Consider the following 23595-nt stretch of genomic DNA (forward strand, 5'->3'; position numbering starts at 1 on the left):
TGTGGATATCCAATTCAAATCTAACTCATTAAAATTTGTCTTCCTCCCCCAGGGATAGTCATGCTATTTTAAACAAAACCTGAGCTTCAGATCCTTTTCGCAGTACAACCTTGCCTAAGGCCTGTAAGAATTTGGATGAGTCAGGCCTAATTAATTATTGAGGCTGTTTACTATCAGCTCGTTTAAGGATGGAGATACATAAAGCAACATTTGGATGGAAACTCATCTCCGAGAATAGCGTAAACCAAGTGGCATTACATAATCTGCAAGATGCAATTCCCATTGACAGAAATCTAATATGCTCAAAATTAATTTCATGATATCACATCAAACGCCAAGTAAGAAAAGTTAGCCGCAGATCACATAGTGTGTCTTGGAAGGAAAAACATTGAAAGACAGTGTAATTCAATTCTAAGGGAGGGGTTCAGGAGTAAAGAGATCTTGGTGTCTCTGTGCACAGATCATAGAAAGTGTTAGGTCAGGTAGCGAGCACTTTAAGTAGAGCATACACAATCCTCAATTTCGTTTGCTTTTCCTCAACTTTATTTGAAATCATCAACTTTTGGAGTGCTGCTCCTTCGTCAAGTGACCTGGTGTCATGTGACTTCTGACTTAGCGAACCCCGTCCAATACTGAACCCTCCACATCATGAACATTCAATGAGATCGCGACTGATCTGTGACATAACTCCATAGACCTGCCTTTGGCCCATATCTCTTAATACCCTTGCTTTCCAAAACTTGATCTATCTCAGATTTAAAATTAACAACTGATCCAGCATCAACTGCTGTTTGTGGAAGAGTGCTCCAAATCTCTACCATCCTTTGTGCTTCCTAACATCTCTCCTGAACGGCCAGGCTCTAATTCTCAGGCTGCACCTTCTAGTTGGAGAATGACTTAAGAACGACTATGTGTAACATGTACAGGAAAGAAATTCTTTACAAAAATCCACATGCTAGCTTTGAAAATTGAATAAAAATAATGCCGGTACCTTCCAGTAACTGTTGCAGTTGTATTAAAAATAATGCACACTATTTCCCAGGCTGAACAGTATTTATTAAAATAGAAATGCCTGGATCATCAGCCTGTGTTTCACTGCATCTCAACAAGAAAAATTTGTGGGTTTACTGGTCTAATGGATTTCATTTAACAAGCAGTTTTGATTTCATATTACGCGAACCTTATGCTATCATTATTACTAAATATGTAAAACACAATTCAATTAGCGAAGCAGGATAACAAGGTGTGAAGCTGGATGAACACAGCAGGCCAAGCAGCATCTTAGGAGCACAAAAGCTGACGTTTCGGGCCTAGGACCTTCATCAGAAAAGATGATGGGGTCTAGGCCCGAAACGTCAGCTTTTGTGCTCGTAAGATACTGCTTGGCCTGCTGTGTTCATCCAGCCCCACACTTTGTTTTCTTGGATTCTCCAGCATCTGCAGTTCCCATCATCTTTCGTCTCAATTAAGGAAGCAAATGTTTTCTTTTTAACAGGATAAATAAGGCTCAGTAAATGAGCTTCTTAGAGATTGATTCAATGTGAGGCTGGATGAACACAGCAGGCCAAGCAGCATCTCAGGAGCACAAAAGCTGACGTTTCGGGCCTAGACCCTTCATCAGAGAGGGGGATGGGGGGAGGGAACTGGAATAAATAGGGAGAGAGGGGGAGGCGGACCGAAGATGGAGAGTAAAGAAGATAGGTGGAGAGAGTGTAGGTGGGGAGGTAGGGAGGGGATAGGTCAGTCCAGGGAAGACGGACAGGTCAAGGAGGTGGGATGAGGTTAGTAGGTAGCGGGGGGTGCGGCTTGGGGTGGGAGGAAGGGATGGGTGAGAGGAAGAACCGGTTAGGGAGGCAGAGACAGGTTGGACTGGTTTTGGGATGCAGTGGGTGGGGGGGAAGAGCTGGGCTGGTTGTGTGGTGCAGTGGGGGGAGGGGACGAACTGGGCTGGTTGAGGGATGCAGTAGGGGAAGGGGAGATTTTGAAACTGGTGAAGTCCACATTGATACCATATGGCTGCAGGGTTCCCAGGCGGAATATGAGTTGCTGTTCCTGCAACCTTCGGGTGGCATCATTGTGGCAGTGCAGGAGGCCCATGATGGACATGTCATCAAGAGAATGGGAGGGGGAGTGGAAATGGTTTGCGACTGGGAGGTGCAGTTGTTTTTTGCGAACTGAGCGGAGGTGTTCTGCAAAGCGGTCCCCAAGCCTCCGCTTGGTTTCCCCAATGTAGAGGAAGCCGCACCGGGTACAGTGGATGCAGTATACCACATTGGCAGATGTGCAGGTGAACCTCTGCTTGATGTGGAATGTCATCTTGGGGCCTGGGATGGGGGTGAGGGAGGAGGTGTGGGGACAAGTGTAGCATTTCCTGCAGTTGCAGGGGAAGGTGCCGGGTGTGGTGGGGTTGGAGGGCAGTGTGGAGCGAACAAGGGAGTCACGGAGAGAGTGGTCTCTCCGGAAAGCAGACAGGGGAGGGGATGGAAAAATGTCTTGGGTGGTGGGGTCGGATTGTAAATGGCGGAAGTGTCGGAGGATAATGCGTTGTATCCGGAGGTTGGTGGGGTGGTGTGTGAGAACGAGGGGGATCCTCTTGGGGCGGTTGTGGCGGGGGCGGGGTGTGAGGGATGTGTCGCGGGAAATGCGGGAGATGCGGTCAAGGGCATTCTCGATCACCGTGGGGGGAAAGTTGCGGTCCTTAAAGAACTTGGACATCTGGGATGTGCGGGAGTGGAATGTCTTGTCGTGGGAGCAGATGCGGCGGAGGCGGAGGAATTGGGAATAGGGGATGGAATTTTTGCAGGAGGGTGGGTGGGAGGAGGTGTATTCTAGGTAGCTGTGGGAGTCGGTGGGCTTGAAATGGACATCAGTTACAAGCTGGTTGCCTGAGATGGAGACTGACAGGCCCAGGAAGGTGAGGGATGTGCTGGAGATGGCCCAGGTGAACTGAAGGTTGGGGTGGAAGGTGTTGGTGAAGTGGATGAACTGTTCGAGCTCCTCTGGGGAGCAAGAGGCGGCGCCGATACAGTCATCAATGTACCGGAGGAAGAGGTGGGGTTTGGGGCCTGTGTAGGTGCGGAAGAGGGACTGTTCCACGTAACCTACAAAGAGGCAGGCATAGCTGGGGCCCATGCGGGTGCCCATGGCCACCCGCTTAGTCTGTAGGAAGTGGGAGGAGTCAAAAGAGAAGTTGTTGAGTGTGAGGACGAGTTCTCGTCCTCACACTCAACAACTTCTCTTTTGACTCCTCCCACTTCCTACAGACTAAGGGGGTGGCCATGGGCACCCGCATGGGCCCCAGCTATGCCTGCCTCTTTGTAGGTTACGTGGAACAGTCCCTCTTCCGCACCTACACAGGCCCCAAACCCCACCTCTTCCTCCGGTACATTGATGACTGTATCGGCGCCGCCTCTTGCTCCCCAGAGGAGCTCGAACAGTTCATCCACTTCACCAACACCTTCCAACCCAACCTTCAGTTCACCTGGGCCATCTCCAGCACATCCCTCACCTTCCTGGACCTGTCAGTCTCCATCTCAGGCAACCAGCTTGTAACTGATGTCCATTTCAAGCCCACCGACTCCCACAGCTACCTAGAATACACCTCCTCCCACCCACCCTCCTGCAAAAATTCCATCCCCTATTCCCAATTCCTCCGCCTCCGCCACATCTGCTCCCACGACAAGACATTCCACTCCCGCACATCCCAGATGTCCAAGTTCTTTAAGGACCGCAACTTCCCCCCACGGTGATCGAGAACGCCCTTGACCGCGTCTCCCGCATTTCCCGCGACACATCCCTCACACCCCGCCCCCGCCACAACCGCCCCAAGAGGATCCCCCTCGTTCTCACACACCACCCCACCAACCTCCGGATACAACGCATTATCCTCCGACACTTCCGCCATTTACAATCCGACCCCACCACCCAAGACATTTTTCCATCCCCTCCCTTGTCTGCTTTCTGGAGAGACCACTCTCTCCGTGACTCCCTTGTTCGCTCCACACTGCCCTCCAACCCCACCACACCCGGCACCTTCCCCTGCAACCGCAGGAAATGCTACACTTGTCCCCACACCTCCTCCCTCACCCCCATCCCAGGCCCCAAGATGACATTCCACATCAAGCAGAGGTTCACCTGCACATCTGCCAATGTGGTATACTGCATCCACTGTACCCGGTGCGGCTTCCTCTACATTGGGGAAACCAAGCGGAGGCTTGGGGACCGCTTTGCAGAACACCTCCGCTCAGTTCGCAAAAAACAACTGCACCTCCCAGTCGCAAACCATTTCCACTCCCCCTCCCATTCTCTTGATGACATGTCCATCATGGGCCTCCTGCACTGCCACAATGATGCCACCCGAAGGTTGCAGGAACAGCAACTCATATTCCGCCTGGGAACCCTGCAGCCATATGGTATCAATGTGGACTTCACCAGTTTCAAAATCTCCCCTTCCCCTACTGCATCCCTCAACCAGCCCAGTTCGTCCCCTCCCCCCACTGCACCACACAACCAGCCCAGCTCTTCCCCCCCACCCACTGCATCCCAAAACCAGTCCAACCTGTCTCTGCCTCCCTAACCGGTTCTTCCTCTCACCCATCCCTTCCTCCCACCCCAAGCCGCACCCCCCGCTACCTACTAACCTCATCCCACCTCCTTGACCTGTCCGTCTTCCCTGGACTGACCTATCCCCTCCCTACCTCCCCACCTACACTCTCTCCACCTATCTTCTTTACTCTCCATCTTCGGTCCGCCTCCCCCTCTCTCCCTATTTATTCCAGTTCCCTCCCCCCATCCCCCTCTCTGATGAAGGGTCTAGGCCCGAAACGTCAGCTTTTGTGCTCCTGGGATGCTGCTTGTCCTGCTGTGTTCATCCAGCCTCACATTTTATTATCTTGGAATCTCCAGCATCTGCAGTTCCCATTATCTCTAGAGATTGATTCATTCAGGTTCTGTGTTTTGGGATGGAACTGCGCTACCAAATTATTTTTAGTTGTAATATTAAGTGTTAATATTTGCTGTAATTTGAGTTCTGGCTGTACACTTGAAACTGTGCTTTCAATCTGATTCAAGTCTTTTCCAGAATGCAGTGAAAATATTTCTCATTCTCAGGTCCTCAGCAATGGTCAGTGGTAGGCAATGGAGATCACCATCCAATCTTAGACAGAAGCCTTGGGGTTTGGGGGAGTGTCTCTTAAGATTTATCCACTCCCTGCTTCCAATGCAATGGTAGCCAGGGCAGTGAAGATTGCCAGGCTATCTGCTTTGCCCACATCTCTGCCTGCTGCAGGTAAAAGTGCTATGGAGGTGAGATCAGGTCTTTGATTGGCCATTAGTTGCCTATTTAAGGACCCAAACCTTCCTCACCCTGCAGGACAGATTACGAACAAGTGCAAAAGCGGAGAGCAGACCCCAAGTTTAATTTATGAGACCAGGAGGGAATGGCCTAGTGGTATTGTCACTGGACGGTCAATCCAGAGACCCAGATAATGTTCTGGGGACTCGGGTTCGAATCCCGCCATGGCAGATGGTGGAATTTGAATTGAATAAATATCTGGAATTAATGATCTAATGTTGACTGTAAATCCATTGTCAATTGTCGGGAAAAAACCCATCTGGTTCACTAATGTCCTTTAGGGAAGGAAATTGCCTTCCTTATCTGGCCTGGCCTACAGGTGACTCCAGACCCAGAGCAATGTGGTTGACTCTTAACGGCCCTCTGGGCAACTAGGGATGGGTAATAAATTCAGGCCCAGCCAGCGATACTTTTATCCCGTGAATAAATAAAGGGGATAAAGGACCCTCCCCACAAGCCCGGCTGGCCTTCTAAATGATGTTTCTGATTCAAATTGGAAGCATATTGTGACGACAGTAAGCTCATTTCACCCTCAGCGTGTTTCAAAACATTGGTTCATAGACTGACGGATTGCCTGGATTCTGGGAAAAACATCCATTCTAGTTCAGAAAGGATGATGTGATCTTTTACACCGACCTGAGTGAGGAGATGGACATCAGTTTAACATCTCAGGACTGCACCAATGTGTCTACCTGGATCATTTATCCAATTTAGAACATAGAACATAGAACATAGAACAGTACAGCACAGAACAGGCCCTTCAGCCCACAATGTTGTGCCAACCATTGATCCTCATGTATGCATCCTCAAATTTCTGTGACCATATGCATGTCCAGCAGTCTCTTAAATGTCCCCAATGACCTTGCTTCCACAACTGCTGCTGGCAATGCATTCCATGCTCTCACAACTCTCTGCGTAAAGAACCCGCCTCTGACATCCCCTCTATACTTTCCTCCAACCAGCTTAAAACTATGACCCCTTGTGGTAGCCATATCTGCCCTGGGAAATAGTCTCTGGCTATCAACGCTATCTATGCCTCTCATTATCTTGTATACCTCAAATTTGTGATGTGAAGCTGCAGATTTTGAGCTTTTGAATCAGACCAGATGGTACCACTGTATCGATACTGAGATTTGGAGCTGGGTAATAAGGTCTGTTGGATGTGATCGACAGCTGGTTTATTTGTTCACGTTATTTCAATTTTACAGAACTTATCTCCCTCAACATATGGGATTTCCACTTTCATTGGTAACCTTGATATTGTGTTCAAATTTACTCTTGGGGTGCATGCAATCTCATATTGGGATTCACCTCTGAATTGGTCGGCCACATAATTTTGATGCAATTATCACCCTCTTTGATCAGTTTGAACACTTAATGATCAGTTAATAGTTTAAAATTCTTCCCATGCGACTATGGATGAAATATTGCTGTAAAAACATTGTCATTGCTTCCTTTATAATTGGTGAGTAATCCTGTTTTTATGAGCTCAAGGATCACACCACATGTCGAATAGCCTTCCCTCACTCGTCTCCTCGGAAGTGCACAATTTAAATTTATTGGGAATTTAAAGAAATGATTTCACGTTGAGAGCCTCACTTGATCATTATGTACACACAGTTGTAGATATCAACATTTCTCTCTGTATGTGAGTAGATTTTTTTAGTTTCATCAATTTATTCCCACATCATATCCTTGGAATGTAGAACAATGACAAAACAAGAAATAATTATCAGAAATGAAAGTCAATAACGCTCCACTGACCCTAGAAATTTTGCAACTGTTAAACATCTTGCCAGTGCCTTCTTTGATGATATAAAGTGTTTTTCTTTCAAGTGAATGCATTCATTAGCATGTCCTGTAATCAATAGGCTGGAACATCATAAAACAGAGAATTATTTTAATGTTAATCACTGTTGATATTATTGTCTGCAATCTTTTAAAATGCTTTCATACTCTCCAAAATACTTTAATATCATTTTCTTCAGGCAACATAATAGACTTTCAAGGGCCTACTGAATTAGTTATTGATTAACAATATCTTCCTTTGTGGCTTGGTCTCAAGTTTTGTTTGATCGTACTCCTGGGAAGCTTCTTGTGTAGCTTTACTAAGTTAAGGGATATATAAAAATGCAAGTTGCTTTTGGTGCTGGTGTTGGCACACCCCACCATTCAGTAGCTCAGTAACACAGTGTGGACAATAAGTAGCAACCTTGCTACTGAAACCCACCTCCTGAGATTTAAACATAATTTGCTGGTTGGGCCTTTTACTGTTTAGACATTATAAAGTTGTCAATCCAGTTTGTAAATTAAGATTAATGCTATGGCACATAATCAGTAACGGGCTGAAACCAATGAAAGACCAAAGTCCTCTCCAAAACCACACTTACTTGACTGAGATAATAGGAACAGCAGATGCTGGAGAATCCGAGATAACAAAGTGTGGAGCTGAATGAACACAGCAGGCCAAGCAGCATCATAGGAGCAGGAAGCTGCTGTTTCGGGCCTAGACCCTTCATCAGAAAAGCGTTTCTGATGAAGGGTCTCAGCCCGAAACGTCAGCTTTTGTGCTCCTAAGATGCTGCTTGGCCTGCTGTGTTCATCCAGCTCCACACTTTGTTAGCTCACTCATCTGACCAACATTTGCTATTCAGATTAAAATTGCCAGGAATTTTAATTTATTACTTATTTTTTTCCTGTCCGGAAGTGCTATCACACACAACCTTTTCCTGTTACCAAATAATAATTAGGAATTTTATCAACTTTCCTCACCAGATTTTTGGATATGCGCAACAATAGAATCCCTACAGTGCATAAGGAGGACATTAAGCTCATCAAGTCTGCAGTGACTCTTTGAAAAGCATCCCACCCTGTACCCACGTTTACCATAGTTAACCCACCAAGCTTTCAATTACAGAGCAATTTAGCAAGGCCAATTCACTCCAACCTGCCAGGCTGTTGGAGGAAACCAGAGCACCCGGAAGAATTCTCAGGACCAGGAATTGAAGTCACAGCTGAGTCCAATCCAATGTGCTATAGAGAGGGGCATACTATCTGTTGTTTCAATGCTATAATGGGATAAATGGAAATATGCTTTTACTGTGTGTTATGATATCTTTAAGCGTGTGTTATATATGAGTAGATTAGTGTACCCTATTTTATCAAGTTTTACTTTACCCGCTGGCTCACTGGTTAGCACGGCTGCCTGACAGCACCAGCGACCTGGGTTCGATTCCACCCTCGGGTTACTGTCTGTGTGTTTGCACATTCTCCCTGTGTCTGGGTGGGTTTCCTCGGGGTGCTCCGGTTTCCTCCCACAGCTCAAAGATGTGCAGGTTGCAGGTAGAATGGCCTTGCTAAATTGCCCGTTGTTTCCCGGGATGTGCAGGCCAGCTGAGTTAGCTGTGGGAAATAAAAAAAGACATTAACTTACTGAAGGAAGAAGTAAAGAGACGAACAACACAAAGAACTTTTAATTCGAATTTCACACAATCAAGGTGAAACCTCTGCTGAAACAACAAATCCCATCCCGACACCAGTTGAAGTGCTAGCTGTCACCCACTTCGCAAGGTGCCAGGAACAGATGAATGAACTGTGTACACGATTTGAGAGGGGGAGATTGGAGCATGACAACGAATGTATATAGCCTTTGAAACCATTTGTAATAACTGAGAAGTTTAGTGAGACCCCTTTGAGGTCCCTGCTTCTCCCAAAAGCTTTTGCTAATAAAACTGTGCCTGACTCACTACAGAAGTGTGCGTGGTGATATTTTACTGACAACAGATTGAGTGGGGATGCGGGTCCGGGTGAGATGTTCTTCGGTGATTTGGCACGGACCCAATGGGCCAGATGGCCTGCTTCCACACCACTGGGATTCTATGATTCTAGATACGGCATATAATCAAAAGAGCTGAGGGGATGCTACCTTTTATGACAGGTGGAATCGAACATAATAGTAAGGATTTGATGCTTCAGTTATATGGGGCATTAGTGAGATTATATCTCAAATACTGTTTGCATTTTGGTCTTTTTATTGAAGAAAATATGCACGTGCATTGGAGGTGGTTCAGAGGAATTTAATTAAATTGATACTCGGAATTAATCAGTTGTCTTATGAAGAAAAGTTGGATTGGGCTTGCTTCCAATGAAGCTTTGAAGGGTAAGAAGTGACCTGATTGAAAGGTATAAGATTCTGAATGCTCTTGACAAATGGACCTCAGTCCAGAACTGTGGAAATGCTTTAAAGTAAGCAATTATGTTTTTAGGAGAGCTGAGGTTATTATTATTTTTTTGCTGGAAGGTTTTCTGGCTTTGGAATTCTCTACCCTAAAGATGGTAGAGGTGGATGATTGGATATCTTTCAGTGAGGTGCATAGAATCTTGTTGGGAAGGGAATTCGGGAGCTTTTGAGATAGATGGCAATGTGGAATTTGAATCATAAATAGGTCAGCCATGGTCTTATTGAATGATAGAACAGGTGCAAAGGGCTGACTGGCCAACCTCTGCTCCTATTCTGCATGTTCAAGGAGGTAATTCCATTATTCTTTTAGAAGCCCTTGAAGATGCGGAGGAACACAGAGTTTGAATAAACACTGCAGAAATTGTGATAAAAAGCAGTAAGCTCAATGATTTGAAATGGGAGTAGGTGCCTGTATTGGCTCAGTTGGTCCCAGCCTTATGAGCCAGAAGGTTATTTGTTCAAATCCTATTCTGGAGGTTTTAGATATATTTATCAGCAATTTTATTTAACATGTTATCTCTTGTACCTAGGTACAGTGTGAAAAGTGGATAATATCGCCAAATTCCAGTGCCACCTTGGATTACAGAATAAGTTACTGAACAAGTCATTATAAATAATAAAATACTAAATAAATTTATATTAAACTGATGTTACTAAAACTGAAGCAGCTTCCAAAGTTCATCTTTCCCTCTCTGTAGACTTCACCCCCTTATTTCCGCCAATCACCACTGCCCGACACTGTCCCTGGGGTCCTGGTAATGTCCTCCTTTCCTGCTGCCACCACTGGCGCGTCACTATTACATTCACCATCTCTGGACTGAAGGCAGTCATGCTGTGCAGGTCTGCACTTCCTCCAATGCTGGACCTCGACCAACGGACTCCTGGCTCTGGGTTGACTGATGGGGTCCTGGCTCTGGGTTGACCAATGAGGTCCTAGCCCTGGGATGACCATGGGGTCCTGGCTCTGGATTGACCGACAGAGTCCTGGCTCGAGGTTGACTGATGGGATCCAGGCTCCAGGTTGACCTATGAGGACTTGGCTTTGCATATGGGGTCCAATTCTAAGTGTTTGTTGATTGCATTATGCTTGGTGAACCATGCCTCTCGGAAGCGTGTCTCTGTTTGGCTTGCCATACTATGGCTAAGTTGTCCCAGTTAATCTGATGGCCATCATTGTCTGAATGCACCGATATAAGCACAGGAATTTCTAGAGGCATGGTTCTCCACCCATACTTCAATCAACGAACACGTAGAATTGGACTCCATATGCAAACCCATACAGATCAAAACCAGAAATGACACAACTCACCGTAACAGACCAAACAGTATACTAGAATAACACCGCTTCATCAGAGGGCCCACCGATGGTGCCACCCAACATGGTGATGTCTGAATGAGAACAAGCCAGCTCAGTGAACATGTTGACAACCTTCCTCCATGATTAATTTATGACTGAGCGAGAGAGAGAGAGAGAGAGGGGGGGTGGGGGGGGGGGGGGGCGGAGGGGCTGAAATTCTGAGAGATTCATTCTGATCTCTTATTGTGTCTGCTCCTGTTAGAATTCTTTTCCTTCTTTACCAGCAAGCTGACAACAATTTCTACTTCTTCCCTTTAACATCGGTTTAACTTGGGCAGGTGTTTCTGAAGGTTGTGAAGGTTTAGCTTAAGCTGTAAAGCAGGCTGTCTCCCTGTCAGTGGATCATTGGTGGTTCCACTCACATCTGAATTCCCCTGAAGGAATGAAAGAAAATCTTAAATTTCTCCACTGAGTTTTGGTGATTATGAGATTTCCCATTACAGCCAATTTTGGAAAGATAGAAACAAACAGAATAGGAACAGAAGTATGCCATTCGGCTTTCAAAACTGCTTCACCATTCAATCTGATGGTGCAACTCAAGTTTCCTGTTCCTGCTTTCTCCCCATACCGTTCCATGACTTTAGCCCCAGGTATGATATCTTCTTGAAAGCAATCACTGTTTTGGCCTAAACCACTTTCTGTGGCAGAGTGTTCCACAGGCTCACCACTCTCTGGGTAAAGAAATTGCCCCTCGCTTCAGTCCTAAATAGCCTCCGTGTGTCTTTAAAACATAACCCCTGGTTCTGGAATCCCCACTCATCAGGAATATCCTTCCAGTCACAGAGTCATACAACATAGAAACAGACCCTTCGGTCCAACTTGATAACATGCTGCTTGGCCTGCTGTGTTCATCCAGCTACACACTTTGTTATCTTGGATTCTCCAGCATCTGCAGTTCCCATTATCTCTCTTCGGTCCAACTTGGCCGGGTTTTTCAGACTAAACCAGCCGCATTTGCCTGCGTTTGGCCCATATCCCTCTAAACCTTTGCTCTTAATGTACCTGTTCAAAAGTCTTATAAAAGTTGTAACTGCACCATCATCGACCACTTCCTCTGGCAGACACTCTGGGTGAAAAAATGACCCTTTGGGCCCCTTTTAAATCAAGCCCCTTTCCCCTTAAAATATGGCCCTACTTTTGAACTCCCCACACCTTAGGGAAATGGCCTTTACTATTCACCTTATCTATGCCCCTTATGATTTTATAAACCTCTCTAAGGTCAGACCTTAATCTCTGACGCTCCAGGGATAAAAGTCCCAGTCTATCCAGCCTTTTCCTATCATTCAAACCCTCCATTCCCAGCAACATTCTTGTAAATCTTTTCCGCACCCTCTCCAATTTAATAATATTCTTCCTATAGCAGGGTGACCAGAACTGTACACAATATTCCAAAGGTGGCCTCACTATTGTCCTGTACAACGCAACATAACCTCCCAATGTGTATACTCACTGGTCTGAGCAATGAAGCCAAGCACGTTAAATGCCTTCTTAACCATCCTGTGATGCAACTTTCAAAGAATTATGTACCTGAACCCCTACGTCTCTCTGTCCTACAATACCACCCAGGGACCTACCATTAATCGCATAAGTTCTGTCCTTGTTTGTATTATCCAAATTAAATTCCACCTACCACTCCTTGGCCGATTGGCCCAATTGATCAAGATGTCTTGCCCAGATAGAATTTGATAGGTTTCATCATGAGACGCCCTTCATTCTTTGAAACTCCAGAGAATATGGTCCAATTTCATCCAGTCTGTCTTCATACCTGACATCCCAGGAATTAGAGATAATGGGAACTGCAGATGCTGGAGACTCCAAGATAATAAAATGTGAGGCTGGATGAACACAGCAGGCCAAGCAGCATCCCAGGAGCACAAAAGCTGACGTTTCGGGCCTAGACCCTTCATCAGAGAGGGGGATGGGGGGAGGGAACTGGAATAAATAGGGAGAGAGGGGGAGGCGGACCGAAGATGGAGAGCAAAGAAGATAGGTGGAGAGGGTGTAGGTGGGGAGGTAGGGAGGGGATAGGTCAGTCCAGGGAAGACGGACAGGTCAAGGAGGTGGGATGAGGTTAGTAGGTAGCTGGGGGTGCGGCTGGGGGTGGGAGGAAGGGATGGGTGAGAGGAAGAACCGGTTAGGGAGGCAGAGACAGGTTGGACTGGTTTTGGGATGCAGTGGGTGGGGGGGAAGAGCTGGGCTGGTTGTGTGGTGCAGTGGGGGGAGGGGATGAACTGGGCTGGTTTAGGGATGCAGTGGGGGAAGGGGAGATTTTGAAACTGGTGAAGTCCACATTGATACCATATGGCTGCAGGGTTCCCAGGCGGAATATGAGTTGCTGTTCCTGCAACCTTCGGGTGGCATCATTGTGGCAGTGCAGGAGGCCCATGATGGACATGTCATCAAGAGAATGGGAGGGGGAGTGGAAATGGTTTGCGACTGGGAGGTGCAGTTGTTTGTTGCGGACTGAGCGGAGGTGTTCTGCAAAGCGGTCCCCAAGCCTCCGCTTGGTTTCCCCAATGTAGAGAAAGCCGCACCGGGTACAGTGGATGCAGTATACCACATTGGCAGATGTGCAGGTGAACCTCTGCTTAATGTGGAATGTCATCTTGGGGCCTGGGATGGGGGTGAGGGAGGAGGTGTGGGGACAAGTGTAGCATTTCCTGCGGTTGCAGGGGAAGGTGCCGGGTGTGGTGGGGTTGGAGGGCAGTGTGGAGCGAACAAGGGAGTCACGGAGAGAGTGGTCTCTCCGGAAAGCAGACAGGGGTGGGGATGGAAAAATGTCTTGGGTGGTGGGGTCGGATTGTAAATGGCGGAAGTGTCGGAGGATAATGCGTTGTATCCGGAGGTTGGTAGGGTGGTGTGTGAGAACGAGGGGGATCCTCTTGGGGCGGTTGTGGCGGGGGCGGGGTGTGAGGGATGTGTCGCGGGAAATGCGGGAGACGCGGTCAAGGGCGTTCTCAATCACCGTGGGGGGGAAGTTGCGGTCCTTAAAGAACTTGGACATCTGGGATGTGCGGGAGTGGAATGTCTTATCGTGGGAGCAGATGCGGCGGAGGCGGAGGAATTGGGAATAGGGGATGGAGTTTTTGCAGGACTCCCTTGTTCGCTCCACACTGCCCTCCAACCCCACCACACCCGGCACCTTCCCCTGCAACCGCAGGAAATGCTACACTTGTCCCCACACCTCCTCCCTCACCCCCATCCCAGGCCCCAAGATGACATTCCACATTAAGCAGAGGTTCACCTGCACATCTGCCAATGTGGTATACTGCATCCACTGTACCCGGTGCGGCTTTCTCTACATTGGGGAAACCAAGCGGAGGCTTGGGGACCGCTTTGCAGAACACCTCCGCTCAGTCCGCAACAAACAACTGCACCTCCCAGTCGCAAACCATTTCCACTCCCCCTCCCATTCTCTTGATGACATGTCCATCATGGGCCTCCTGCACTGCCACAATGATGCCACCCGAAGGTTGCAGGAACAGCAACTCATATTCCGCCTGGGAACCCTGCAGCCATATGGTATCAATGTGGACTTCACCAGTTTCAAAATCTCCCCTTCCCCCACTGCATCCCTAAACCAGCCCAGTTCATCCCCTCCCCCCACTGCACCACACAACCAGCCCAGCTCTTCCCCCCCACCCACTGCATCCCAAAACCAGTCCAACCTGTCTCTGCCTCCCTAACCGGTTCTTCCTCTCACCCATCCCTTCCTCCCACCCCCAGCCGCACCCCCAGCTACCTACTAACCTCATCCCACCTCCTTGACCTGTCCGTCTTCCCTGGACTGACCTATCCCCTCCCTACCTCCCCACCTACACCCTCTCCACCTATCTTCTTTGCTCTCCATCTTCGGTCCGCCTCCCCCTCTCTCCCTATTTATTCCAGTTCCCTCCCCCCATCCCCCTCTCTGATGAAGGGTCTAGGCCCGAAACGTCAGCTTTTGTGCTCCTGGGATGCTGCTTGGCCTGCTGTGTTCATCCAGCCTCACATTTTATTATCCCAGGAATTAGTTTGATTATCATTTTATATCAGAGAACACCCACAATATAGAAACAGACCCTTCAGCCCAACATGACCACACCGACCCTCAGAGCACCCACCCAAACCCATCCCACTATAGCCCACCTAATGTACAAATCCCTGAACATTACAGGCAATTTCCCATGGCCAACCCACCTAACCTGCACATCTTTGGACTGTGCGAGGAAATCCATACAGACACAGGGAGAACATGCAAACTCCACAAAGACAGTCGCCTGACGGCGGAATCGAACCCCCGTCCCTGGGAAGCAGTGAGGCAGCAGTGCTAACCACTGAGCCATTGTGCCACCATTTTGGTTTATTCATTCACTGGATGAGGGCATCACTGGCTGAGCCAGCATTTAATATCCATCCCAGAGGGCAATTAAGTGTCATTTGTTGCACTTCCTCCATTGTCAGAATATCTTTTCAGTTAATTGCATTTGAAACGTAGCCACTGTTGTAAAGTAGGAAACATGGCAGTCACTTTGTACACAGCAAGATCCCACTAACAGTAATGAAGTAACTGCCACAGCCCAGTGAAGTTGATTGAGGGATCAGTATTGGACAGGAAGTTGGTCTTCCTTATAGTAGCACCATGATTTTACACCTGTGGGAGGTGGAGCGATGATGTAACATCTCTATCAGATGGTCCTTCTTTAAATTCAGGGGTCCGTGCTCCCATTGACCTGCTTGGCTCCAAGATAACTTTCCACTGGCATACAAAAAGCCTTCAAGTCTGCGTTCTCCTGTATCCAGCGCACAGGCTGTCTGTGACACCTCACCCTCTCCTCCAATCCGTGTGTAGTGCTTATCTCTCTGGATTAACTCCACTCTAATTCCAAACATACAGCAATAACCAGCAGCTTTCAAGTGGAATGGTCTTTCAAATCTTTTATAGATCATCGAATAACTTTGACATAGGGTTATCAGGCAGTAGCAGATTCATTATCGGTGAGCTGGGTGCACTGCAGCTGTCTGTCAGAATGATAGAGCCATCTCTGATCTATCTTTAAATTCATGGACTTGAAAACAGTCTTCAATACACAACCTAATGCTTTAGATTAATCCACCTGAACTTTTCTATGTGTTTCTTTTCTTCCAGGTCGAGAAAATTTTACTCATTTCACTGTTGTGTGTTTATAACTTTATTTCAGGAAGTCTCCCGTATTATTGAAACCAGGGTCACTTCATATTCAGAATCTGCACCAAGGGTGAAAGTTTTCTCTTTCCTGCAATTGCTAAGAACCAATTCCTATGTCATAATGATGCCAATCTCTTTCTTAGGAACTCACTTTGAATTTAATCAGAATGCAGGCTGTTCAGCCTAGGCCAGTGTTTATCCTCTGAACGTGAGTGACACTTCATCGTGTGTAGACTCCTCTCAGTTACCTACATTGCAGTGTTCAAAAGTAATTCATGAAACACATCAGAACACAGAACAGTACAGCTCAGGAGCAGGCCCTTCAGCCCACCAGACCTGTGCTGACCATGATGCCATTCTAAACTAATCCGACCTGCCTGCACACGGTCAATATCCCTCCATTCCCTGTCTGTTCATGTCTCTGTCCAAATGCCTCTTAAACTTTGCAAACGTGCCAGCTTCTACCATCTCCCCTGGCAGTGCATTCCAGGATCCTACCACCCTCTGTGTAAAAAAAACTTTCATTGCACATTTCCCAAAACTTTTCCCCACTCATCTTAAACTTCTATCCCAAGTATTAGGCATTTCCAACCTGGAAAAAAAATCCTCTGACTAACCATCCTATCTATGCCTTTATATACTTCTATCACCCGTCAGCCCTCAATGCTCCAGAGAAAACAATCCAAGTTTGTCCAACCTCTCCTCGCTAATCCACTCCAATCGAGGTAACAGACCAATGCGGAATGTCATTTGCACCCTCTCTAACACCCCCACATCCTTCCTATCTTGAGGCAAATAGAACTACATACAACACTCCAGACGTGGTCTAACTAACGTTTTATACAGCTGCAGCATGACTTGCCAAGCTTTTGTACTCAATGCCCTGACAGATGAAGGTAAACATGTCCTATGCCTTCTTTACCACTTTATCCACTTGTGTTGCCACTTTCAAGGAGCTATGGACTTGGACCCCATATCCGTAGCTCCCTGACATGTTGGAGATATGAATGATGCTATATAAATGCAGCCACATTCTAGCTCACGTGTTGCTGATTTTGAGGTTCTTGCCCTGCTTTCTCCATGGTTCATTTGGCAATATTCTGATTCACAAGGGCCTGGGTTTAGACCCCACTTCAGGGCCTAGCTGCAAAAACCAGGGATGATGCTGAGTGTGTGTCGCACTGTCGGAGGTACTGTCTTTCGGTTGAGACACTCAAACAGAGGCCCCTGTCTGTCAGTTTGGGTGGCTCTAAGAAATCCTGTGGTATTCTTTTCAGGAAGGGCAGGGGAGTCCTGCGTAATCTGCAGGCCAACATTTATCCTTCAATCAACTTCACAAGCAATTATTAATGAATTCATTTTCATCTTGCTGTTTGTGGGAGGTCACTGAGTGCCAACTAACTTTTGTATTCTATGCGCTCCAATTATGCATGCATTTCAAAACATACTTCTAACCTCTAAGAGTGTTACACAATAGACAAGAGTCCCTTCGGCCCTTAATGTCTGCACTTTCATATATCCAGCATTTGGCAAAGGTAATATTTCAATGCGTATCTTTTCTGTTTCCCATTAGCTGGCTGATTTGTTTTATCTTCTGTTTTACTGCCCTGTGAGCTTGCTTGAAACAAAACCTCTCTGTCTCAATCTCTCAGCTACAGATTCAGTGAACATTTTTGGCAATTGAAGTAGTATTCATCCTGCCAATTTGCCAATTAAAGCAATGTGCTGATTCAATGGCCTAGAATCATAGCTTGTGGAAGCAGGTCTTTCAGCCCATCCCAATCCCCCAAATATTACCCTACCCAATCCCTGTAACCTTGCATTTCCTATGACTAATTGTATCCCTGGTCAATTTAGCATGGCCAATTCACCCAACCTGCACATCTTTGGACTGCCGGAGGAAACCCACGCAGACACGGGGAGAATGTGCAAGCTCCACCCGGACAGTCACCAGAAGCTGGAATCGAACCCAGGTCCCTGGTGCTGTGAGGCAGCAGTGCTAACCTCTGAGCCAGCGTGCTGCCCAGAAAGCAACAGTATTTACAGAAGCACATCAAGAAACAGGAGTTGTTGGGGGGGTGCAGGTGTAAAGGTAGGTATATTCCAGTTCTGAGAAAGGGTCACCGGGCCCAAAACGTTAACTCGTTTTTCTCTTCACCGATGTTGCCAGGCCTGCTGAGCTTTTCCAGCAACTTTCTGTTTTCATTCCCATTTTATAGCATCCGCAGTTCTTTCCGTTTTTAATAGGAATATCCTATCTGTTGGGGACAGCCACCTCGAATTCTCTAATTACTTGCTGCTACCGTTTAGCTGCCGGGATCATGAAAGTAAAGGCTCACGCGGGGAGCTGAATTATCCACATTTAAAATAATGAGCAGTAGTTTTGACATTCAATACCAAATTGATTTCGTGATGGTATATTTCGTTCTTGGGGAGGAAGGAGGAAGATTATTAAGCCAAGAGACAGTGAGTGCCTGGATAATGCCATTGGATTCAGTGTCACTACATTGTCTGACCTCCTTCCTTCTATGGTTTTGTGTTTTCCAGTTTCATCTGTATCTCTCTTCTGACTCAATTACTTGCCCGCTGCCTATTGTAATGCGCACTTGGCACTGACATCATGCCCAATCAACTCACTGACATCAAGTCGTTAGTGTCCTGGCATGTCCTACAATCCAGATAATTAACCTGTGCATCTCTAATCCTTTCCTCACCTCACTTCCCACTCGTTATATCAAATGACTGACCCGAAAGCCAAGTGTCATTTTACAATTCTTCAATCTGCATCTGAGCACCAGCTGTGCAACCTGGCAGCGACTAATGGTATTTAATTATCTTCTGCACATGTCATAGTGCAACTCCAGATGGAGTTAAGGGAGTGGAGGAGACTGGAATTCATAACACAATTTCTTTTCATTGTGCTTCCTGGTGTATCTGGAAACAGGCAGCTCCTGGCCACACTGCATTGGTGTGGTCTTTCCAAATAAATCATGGTGCCTTCATTTTGTATCTATGCTTCACTATCAAATCTTTGTTGGCGCTGTTGCCATTAAGGTGATCTTTCATTTGTTGCAACGCTCCCAGCTCTGGATATCTGTGTCCATTCTTGGGCAGTAAGGCAGACTGCTTAAAGGTTCCTGTGCTACAGCACCCCAAGAAATAACATTGCCCCTGAGGGTTCTCCTCTGGAACCCACCAGTGTGCAATCCTGTTGATCTAGAAAGTATTCTATCCCTTGTACCATCCTCCCCCACCTCAGAGACTGACTCAAATCTGTCCTGTGGGGAAGCCAGCCCTAAATGTTATGGACCAGACCAAACTCCCTCAGAATATATTAAGAAGATAGCCTAACCTTTTGTCATTTTAAAGGTAAGTGTAAGGTATTGTGCCCTGGAAGCAATTTGTCCTGGAAGCAAACTACCAGGCTTGAAGCAAAACACAATTTATGCATAGACCACAGTAACCAATTAAGGCAAAATAAAAATTAAAAAAAACTTAACTGTAATGGTATCGAAATACTTAGCAAGATAATACATCTTTGTAATCTGGCACTGATTAGCTGTTCTAACATAATAACATCCTATAAACACGCCTTTGGCAGAGGCAAATTTAGTAAAATAGATCGTCTCACGGGCGATTCTAGCAGCAGGAAGAGAACCCCAGTTTTTAGCTGCAGCAGAGAGAGATGTACAGCAGCTCCCAAACACCAACAGTTGGTGCAAGTTAAACTAAGATCCTGACTCCAGAGGAGCTTGACCTCCCCCATTCATGCTGCTTCTATTGTTCCAACTGTGCAAAGACAAAAAACCACATAAACTTCTTGCTTTATTGGCTTTGAAGAGAGAACTTGGCACTTCACACTCAAACTCTCTCTTCATCAAAATAACCAGGACAAAATGTTCCTCTTAAAGTCATAGCATCATCACAATAAACAGCCATATTGTGACATTTCAGGGCATGATTTTGAGGTGGCCATGACTGAAACTTACAGAAACATTGCCTCCTGAATGACATTTTTTGATTTGTTTAGGAGATGTTGGCATCGCTAGATCGACCTGCATTTTTTGCCCATCTGTAGTTTCCCTGGAGAAGTTGCCTTGTCGAATTGCTGCAATTCCCTGGAGTATTGGTTTATGAACAGTGCTGTCACGGAGAGAGTTCCAGGATTCCGACTCAGTGACAGTGAAAGGACCGCGATGTATTTCTAAGTCAGGATAGTGTGTGGCTCGGAAGGGAACTTGCAAAGGGGTGGTGCTCCCATGTATCTGCTGCCCTTGCTTTCAGGATGGTAGAAACTGCAGGGTTGGAAGCTGTTATTGAAAGAGCTTGGTGATTTGGTTGTTGTGGCTCTGGAATTCCTCCAAAGAAATTTTCCACTCCACTGGGTTTCAAGATTTTTAGGAAGGTGCTTACATGAGAGAAAAACAAACCTTCTCTCTTTTTTTGAGAGGTCCTTGACTTATGTCCAATGCAGATGGGTAGGAGAAGGATTTGGAAGTTTGTAGGCTAGAAATACTTAATAGTGAGACCTGGGAATACATTTGTATATACCAAGTGGATACATCAATATAAAGATCAGGGTGGATTTTATTTAAATTTCTCAAACCTCTAACACCTCTGAAATTTGCTTTTGTCCCTTTCAGAGGGACAACTCTAGCTGTTGCCTAAGGGTCAGCAGTTATAACATCATGAGAATTCCTGACATTCTTAACACCAATGTGAATAGTTTGCCTCTGGGACCTTACAGGCAGTTTGGACAGTTCATTGTCACATGGCAGCTTGTCATTGTATAAAGAAACTCACTGATGACAGCAAACAGCCCAGTTCCAAGACACACAAGTGGTTGCTGATAACACACACATCATATTGAAAGCCTTCCAGGAGGGACTATTATCAATGGTTTTTATTTGCATAATGTATGTCATTAATGCAACGTGTTTTGACATACATACACATTCAGTTAAGGCATCTCAAGCATCTTATCCCTCATGTTACTCAGGATATGGCCATAATTATTTCGTCATAAGGAATTCCACTGGAGAGGTGATTAATCACAGGCTATCAGGCCTATCATCAGGAATCATTATTTATGATTCCACTCTACAGCCACACGTAGAGGATACATATTATGATATTCGTGGAGCGTGCCGTCATTTTAAAAGATCAGACTGTTGGCATTTTGATGTCTCACTTTGGCGGTCTGGTGAACCCGATGGCTCCCTGGAATTCATGCTCAGCAAGACTCTCCAGAATTGTTGCTGTTTCTTCACCTATTTTGCTGCAAAGGAATTGCAGCCATTGTCATCTGCATGTTCAAAGGAGTCTGTTTACTACTGGGAGAAGTTGGAACTAGACAGCTACGAGCTCAGAAGGAAAGCAGACACATGGGCCAAGTGTTATCATTAAATGTAAGGTGTTCAACAAATAGAACATCCCCTCCTGTCTCCCACAAGCAAGAATATCACTAAAAGGCATGGTGAATTAATATGGAGAACGTTACCACATCCCAGAGTCAGCATGGAAATAAGGCAGTGAAAAGTTGAAGCTAGGACCAGGAGAAGGCCTTTCAGCCCTTCAATTCTGCTCTGACATTCAATACAGTCATGGCTCATCCACTATCCCAATTGCCATGCTCCTGCTTTCTCTCCATATTCCCTGATGTCTTTAATATGTAGATGTTTATTAATCTCTTTCTTGAACATAATCACCAGGCCTCCATCACCTTCTGTGGTTGACCACCCTGTAATGAAGAAATGTTTACTCACCTTAGACCGAAGTGGCCTATTCTACATCCTCAGCCAGTAACCTTTGGTTCTACATGCTCCAGCCTGTTCGCCTAATGTGCCCAGCTGCTCTGAAATTTTATACGTTCTAAACAACCCCCTCTCATTCTTCTAAACTCTTCTGAATATAGACCCAGTCAAACCGGTCTCTCCCCATATAACAGTTCTGCTAACTCCAGTGTGGGCTAGTGAGCCTTCACTGCACTCCCTCTAAGGCAGTATATCCTCCCTTAGGTAGGAGGACCAAAATGCTCTCAATATTCTGAGTGCAGTCTCACCAAGACCCTATATAACTACAATGAGGCAGCCTTACATCTAATCTCCAATCCCCCTACAATGAACATCGCTTGCCTCCTAATTGATGGCTGTACATTCATGCATGGTGCAAGTGTGAAGCAACACACAAAGGATCTCTTGCAATGCAGTGATCACGTCCCTATCTCTGGTCTAGGAGTCCTGAGTTTACGCTCGACCTGTTCCAAAGGTGTGTCAAGACATGCCTGAACAGATCGGTTGAAAACATTTGGAACCACACACAAAATATGTACAAACCGTGCTGTGTACATCTGAATTAGGAGCAGGGCTATGCTACCTGGTCTCTCAAGTCTGCTCTGCCATTCATTAATATCAGTGCTCATTCAATTTTAAACATCAGTTCCCTTTTCCTGCCTACTCTCTTTGACTCCCATCCTCACTCTGCACTTCAGGGTAAAACAGCTGTATAAAACTTTAGTTCGGCCACATTTGGAATATTGCATACAGTACTGGTTACCACACTACATGGATGCTTTGGAAAGGGTGTTGGGAAAGTTTACCAGGATGTTGCCTGGCCTGGAGGGTTTTGGTTATGAGCAGAGGTTGGATGAACTTGGACTGTTTTCACTGGAAAGATGGAATATGACGGGCAAACTGGTACAGGTCAACAGAATTATGAGATGCAGGGATAGGGTGGATAGAGACTTTTTCCCAGGGTATAAAGGTCAGCACCAAGAGGGCACAAGTTCAAGGTGAAATGCGGAAAGTTTAAGGGAATGGTCTAGGCCCGAAATGTCAGCTTTTGTGCTCCTGGGATGCTGCTGGGCCTGCTGTGTTCATCCAGCCTCACATTTTATTATCTTAAGTTTAAGGGAGAACTGCGGGGAACCATTTTCATCCAGAGGGATGGTGGTTGCCTGGAACGCACTGCCAGTCAAAGTGATGGAACCAGGCTTGTTAGCAACATTTAAGGCATATCTTAAATGGAGGCAAATGGAGTTTTAGAAACTGCATATAGGCTATAGGTAGCGGGTCTAAATAAGGACTAGGAATCAGCACAGCGTTGGTGGGCATATGGACCTGTCCCTGTGCTGTATTGTGCTTTCTTCTATCATCTCTTGCAGACTACTATTTGATTCTGCAGACATTAAATATATTTTGGACAAAAGGCAGATTATAATGAGAATCCTCCCCCATTAATGTAAAAAAAAAAGGTGTTTAGGTGATTTTCACAGCCTTAGGTGATGTGTTATCGATGACTGACTATTCTTCCATCCTTTTACAAATGATTGAAATATCCCAAAACCTTCCACAGGCTTCTCATTCCCTGTACCTCCTACATGCCTATCCATGTGATCATGTGCATCCGACACTAGCTGTATTCGCCACCCATGTTCCCTTCTTCCCATTGTAATATACCTGCATTAGAACAATGACTAG

The sequence above is a fragment of the Stegostoma tigrinum genome, chromosome 23 (assembly GCF_030684315.1).
Source record: "Stegostoma tigrinum isolate sSteTig4 chromosome 23, sSteTig4.hap1, whole genome shotgun sequence".
NCBI classification, from domain to species: domain Eukaryota; kingdom Metazoa; phylum Chordata; class Chondrichthyes; order Orectolobiformes; family Stegostomatidae; genus Stegostoma; species Stegostoma tigrinum.